Source organism: Sapajus apella, unplaced genomic scaffold, assembly GCF_009761245.1.
Source record: "Sapajus apella isolate SASKATOON/1434 unplaced genomic scaffold, GSC_monkey_1.0 scaffold14, whole genome shotgun sequence".
In the NCBI taxonomy this organism is placed as follows: Eukaryota; Metazoa; Chordata; class Mammalia; order Primates; family Cebidae; genus Sapajus; species Sapajus apella.
In genome coordinates, this window is record NW_022436954.1 from 16,731,037 (window position 1) to 16,737,036 (window position 6,000).

Sequence of the window (6,000 nt, forward strand, 5' to 3'; positions counted from 1 at the left end):
TTTTGTAAAGGTCAAATCTAGCATAATCACCAACTCCCAGAATATGCCTGTTGGATCCAAACAGCATATTGCGCTGCATTACATCCTCTGTTGAAGCAACTGAAATTTCTCTGACATAAGCTTCGCTTCTAACAAGGGTGGGAATATGAATTATGCACATAATGTACTTGTTATTTTGGGAGGATGCTTTAGACAGTCACTCGGTCAATAAGTATTAGTTGAATGGTTACAAATTTTCTAGCACTGGGCTAGGCGCGACGGAAATACAAAAGAGATATAACACATGGTCTTTACCTACCTGAGTCTACAGTGTTACTGTGGAGGCAAGACAATGAAATTGATCAAAAGTGTAGATGAGCAAATGCTTCATTATATGGTAGTGAAATCCGATGTAGTCTAATTTCAGAGAAAGGGAAATATCATCCAAGAAGGCTTTGCAAAATCAAGTCTTGAAAGATGGGTTTGATTTGGAGAGGGAAAGACCTTTTTATTTTAGGGGAACAGCACATACTAAGAGAGGAAAGGGTATGGTACACGTAGGTTCTTAGGCAGTTACTAAGGACTTGGGATGGGAAACAGAGGGTGACTTGACTGGCTGTCAGAGATAAAGTAGAGAGGTTGCTAACTCTGCCCATATGCTTGAAACCAGGTCTGGATTAACAGCTCCTGAATTCCTGGTTTTGGAATATTGTGCCTTGCATGATGGGCCACATCAGGAGCCCAAGCCTCTGTTCTTCCTCTTTGTCAATAGAGGTGAGAAGGCAGTCAGCACAGTGCATGACGTGTAGTAGGCGCTTAAAAAGTCTATTAAAGATTGCTGTAAAAGGACTGTATTAAGTTACTGCTCTAAGAAACCAAGCAGTTGCTGATTCCGTGGTACCAGTGGGCTCTAGTTAGCTTTTGTCCATTCTGCTGTAGTAGGATCTCTTCATATGCTGTTCTGAGAAATACCTGAGTGGTATAAAAGAAACTCTAGGCCAGGCGTGGTGGCTTATGCCTGTAATCCCAGTACTTTGGGAGGCTGAGGCGGGTGAATCACCTGAAGTCAAGGTGGATGGATCACCTGAGGTCAAGAGTTTGAGACCAGCCTGGCCAACATGGTGAAACCCTGTCTCTACTAAAAATGCACAAAAATTAGCTGGGTGTGGTGGCTGATGCCTGTAATCTCAGCTACTCAGGAGGCTGAGGCTGGAGAATTGCTGGAACCTGGGAGACAGAGGTTGCAGTGAGCTGAGATCAATCCACTACACTCCAGCTCAGACAATGAACAGCGAGACTCTGTCTCAAAAAAAAAAAAAAGAAACTTTATTGTTTGATGATAATTAGAGATACCAGTACTGTCAGGAGCGGTGGCTCACACCTGTAATCCCAGCACTTTGGGAGGCTGAGGTGAACAGACTACTTGAGGTCAGGAGTTTGAGACCACCCTGGCCAACATGGTGAAACATTGTCTCTACTAAAAATACAAAAATTAGCCAGGTGTGGTGGTGTGGGCCTGTAGTCCCAGCTACTTGGGAGACTGGGGCAGGAGAATTGCTTGAACCTGGGAGACGGAGGTTGCAGTGAGCTGAGATTGCTCCACTGCACTCCGGCCTGGGTGACAGAGGGAGATTCCATTTGAAAGAAAAAAAAAAAGAGAGAGAGATATCAGTTACTGAGGGCCTATTATGTGTTAGGTATTGAGTTCTTGCTTTGAAATAATTACTTCTGCTTTCAGCAGCAACTCTTTGCAAGTCAGGTATTCAATTTCCCATTTTATAGTTGAGGAAAGTGAGGCTCAGGGAAGTCAGTTTCTTGTTAAAGGTCACATAATAGGTCTCCTGAGTGAGAATTTGAACTCTGGTCTTCATGACTAAAGATTTGTGCAAGTTGCCCTTCATGGCATTTTCCTTAATATAATTTCTTTTTTTTTTGAAACGGAGTTTCGCTCTTGTTGCCCAGGTTGCAGTGCAGTGGCATGATCTCAGCTCACTGCAATCTTTGCCTCATGGTTCAAGTGATTCTCCTGCCTCAGCCTCCTGAGTAGTGGGATTATAGGCATGCACCACCACACCTGGCTAATTCTGTATTTTTAGTAGAGATGGGGTTTCTCCATGTTGGTCAGGCTGGTCTCGAATTCCCGACCTTAGGTGATCTGCCCACCTCAGCTTCTCAAAGTGTTGGGATTACAGGCGTGAGCCACCACGCCTGGCTGAATACTTCATTTTCAAGTGAGCCACTTTTTTTTTTTTTTCTTTTAACTTGTTGTTATGGAAATCTTCAAACGTACATAAAAACAAAGAGAAAAGTGTGACTGAACTTCCATACACCTATAACCTGACTTCAAAAGTTATCAGTGCTTGGCTAGCTTTCTTTAATCTGTATTCCATCTGCTCCTCCCACCTAGATATCAGATAATTTCGTCTGTAAATACTTCACTAGATTTTCTAGAGCAATGCTGTCCAATAAAACTTCTTACACTGATGGAAATGTTCTCTCTCGGTGCTATCTAAAATGGGAGCCACTAGCCCCACATGGCTATCGAGCATTTGAAATGCTTCTACTGTGATCTGAGAAAATAAATGTAATTTAAAAATTTTTTTTTTTTTTTTTTTTGAGACGGAGTTTCACTCATGTTACCCAGGCTGGAGTGCAATGGCGCGATCTCGGCTCACTGCAACCTCCGCCTCCTGGGTTCAGGCAATTCTCCTGCCTCAGCCTCCTGAGTAGCTGGGATTACAGGCACGTACCACCATGCTCAGCTAATGTTTTGTATTTTTAGTAGAGACGGGGTTTCACCATGTTGGCCAGGATGGTCTCGATCTCTTGACCTCGTGATCCACCCGCCTCGGCCTCCCAAAGTGCTGGGATTACAGGCTTGAGCCACCGCGCCCGGCCCAATTTTAAAATTTTTAATTAAATAGCCACATGTGACTAATGTCTATCGTACGCCTAAAATGTTATTAATTGTTTAATAAAGGCTGGGTGTGGTGGCTCATTCCTGTAATCCCAGCACTTTGGGAGGCTGAGGCAGGTGTATCATGAGGTCAGGAGTTCAAGAGCAGCCTGGCCAACATAGTAAAACCCCATCTCTACTAAAAATACAAAAATTAGCCATGGTGGCAGGCACCTGTAGTCCCAGCTACCCAGGAAACTGAGGTGGGAGAATCACTTGAACCTGGGAGGCGGAGGTTGCAGTGCGCCAAGACCACACCATTGCACTCCAGCCTGGGTGACAGAGTGAGACTGTCTCAAAAAAAAAAAAAAAAAAGTAAATGATTATTAATAAAAATAATCATTTTCTAATGATATACATCAGTAAAAACCCTATCTCTACTAATAATACAAAAGTTAGCCAGGTGTGGTGGCACATGCCTGTAGTCCAAGCTACAGGAGTCTGAGGCAGGAGAATCGCTTGAACCTGGGAAGTGGAGGTTGCAGTGAGCCGAGATTGTGTCGCTGCCCTCCATCCTGGGCAACAGAGCAAGACTCTGTTTCACAAAAAAAAACCCAAAACCAAAACCCAGAAACTATTAAGGATATACCAAACTTTTTTGTTTAAATGTAGCTTTCTTTTATGGTGCCAAAAAGTATATGCATTGTGGTTTAAAGTTCAACCATTTAAAAATGTGCATTATAAAAAATGAAAACCCTGGTCATCTCACTGTAAACAATTTTATATTTATGCTTTTTCTTTTAAAATATATAAATAACTCAGGGTTTTCGTTGTAAAATAGTGTATTAATACAGTAGTTAACATTATGTATGTGGAATCACTTTTAAATGACCTAGGATGTGGTATGTCATGAAGGCTGACAGCTGTCTCAAAAATGAGGTATGTTGTAAAATATTCTATGCATACACATTAAAGGACCACCATTTGAATGACTGCATTCTGGTGTAAATCACTAAGACAAACAGTTGCTAGTCTGCCTCTTCTGCTTAGAGCTAAAAGTCTCTAGCTGATGAGCCAGCCCTTGTTTCTAGTTCTCCAGCAGGTGTCACTGTTGGGCTGCTGCTGCTAGGTTGGGATGGCTGGGAAGAAAAGATGTCCTTACTGTTTGTGTATGAGGTTAGCTTTTCTTAACAAAGCCTGTTTTTGGAGATGACTGTTGTTCCTGAGTGAGTGGAGTTCACAAAAGGCGATTGTGTTTGAAAGGAGAAAGTTTTGTTCATTGGCCTTGTAGTGGGAGATAGGCTAAGAAGAGATGTTTGGATCCTTGGTGCTGCTGGGATATTTAATAGTGTTTGCAAATAGTGAGGGTATTAATAAGCACACAGTGTGTATTTCAGTGTAGCTCTGTGCTGCTGAGTGGTAATAACCAGTACACAGTTTGTCTCCTTTTGCCTGTGGGCAGTGGAGGGCAAGCTGTCTTTGTATAATAGTTGGACGCTACTTTGCAACTTGAGTGGCATGCCCGTGCTTCACTACAAAGAAATGACTTCTCTGTGGGAGTGCATGACCCAGAAGATCAGGGTATTGTGGCTCCCTGCAGTAGGGTGCCCTTGGCCTTTAAAGGCTGGTATTAGGAAAAAGAAAATGGTTTCAATGGCAAGTTAAGACGGGAGGGAACCTAGAGCTTCTGAAATCCAGTCTCTTTCTGATGAGAAAACAGATGCAGAGAGAGTAAATGACTTCTTCAAGAGGTGTTTATAAGCAAAGGTGGGATTCAACTCCTGGGCCCTGAAGAGGGCACCCTTTCCTCCGTTTCTTTTGAAATCAGTGCCTTCAGACACCAGTTTTCTTCCTCAAAACCTTTGTTGTCATGTAGGTCATTGCCTGAGGGGACTCTTCATTCAGCCCTTTTTTTTTTTTTGAGATGGAATCTCGCACTGTGGCCTAGGCTGGAGTACAGTGGTGTGATCTTGGCTCACTGCAACCTCCGCCTCCTGAGTTCAAGCGATTCTCCCACCTCAGCCTTCTGAGTAGCTGGGATTACAGGCACGTGCCACCACGCCCAGCTAATTTTTTGTATCTTTAGTAGAGACAGAGGTTCCACCATGTTAGCCAGGCTGGTCTCGAATTCCTGACCTCGTGATCCACCTGCCTTGGCCTCCCAAAGTGCTGGGATTACAATCGTGAGCCACCGCGCCCAGCCTTAGTCAACTCTTATTGTAAGAAATTGGACGTCTGTTAGATCATTTGTAGTTATGATTTCTGGGTAGAGTGGTAACAACACAGTGCTTACAGGAGAAATGCTGTTTTAGTTATTTGCCCATAGAACTACACTGATTAGTTTTAATAGAGTGATTCCAGTTAGGGATGTTCACTATTAAAATCCTAGCCAATGAGAGGGATAAAAATTGGTCTCAATGTCCTTCTAGAAGCACTAATTGTTTCTGTATTCTCTCTCCAGGTAGTTAAGAAAGCCTTGGGTCTGGAGTATTTAGTAAGACTGAGTGTGTTCTGAGTATTTAGATCTTTTTCTCTCATGATAGATGAAGACTGAGGATGTACATTGATGGCCTTAGCGTGAAATGTGGCCAGAACATCAAAGGTTAGCGTTAGAAGCCCTCATTGGATTGCTGAGTTTCATAGACTTTTGTGGAGGAATTGCTTTGGACTTTAGAACAGTCTGAAGCCCTTTGAAGCTTCGTGGGCCACCACACTTATTTGCTCCCTTAGTTCCCGTCACCTGGGGCTTCTCCATGGAGGCCTCTGCCCAAACATCATTGATGGTGGAAAATAAATGGGTGTGTCTGTGGGGCTGATTGTAAGTCCACAAAAGGGAGTTGGCAACCTAAAAATGAGGAAAGTGGAAGTCTTCTTAGCCTGACTGATATAGAAGGGGGTCCAACTATAGTAGTTTTTCTGTGCCATTGATATAGCTGGGTCTAAAGAGTTTTGATAGCTAATCTCTCTCAGTTTCTTTGGGTGGGGAATATACTCAATTTATTATTCAAAACCCAGTACAGCTGTCACCATTTCCTTTGGGAAACCACCTCTGACCGCCCCAAATAATCACTTCCTTTTCTTTGTTGCATGTGTACTAGATACTTTTTTTTTTTTTTTTTTTTTTT

General features: G+C 43.0%; 1 protein-coding gene across 12 annotated transcripts in view; it reads left to right on the plus strand.

Moving 5' to 3' along the window:
- Positions 1-6,000, plus strand: part of AMBRA1 (autophagy and beclin 1 regulator 1) — a 178,220-nt gene that overhangs the window by 19,683 nt on the left and 152,537 nt on the right. The gene's annotated exons all lie outside the window — the stretch shown is intronic.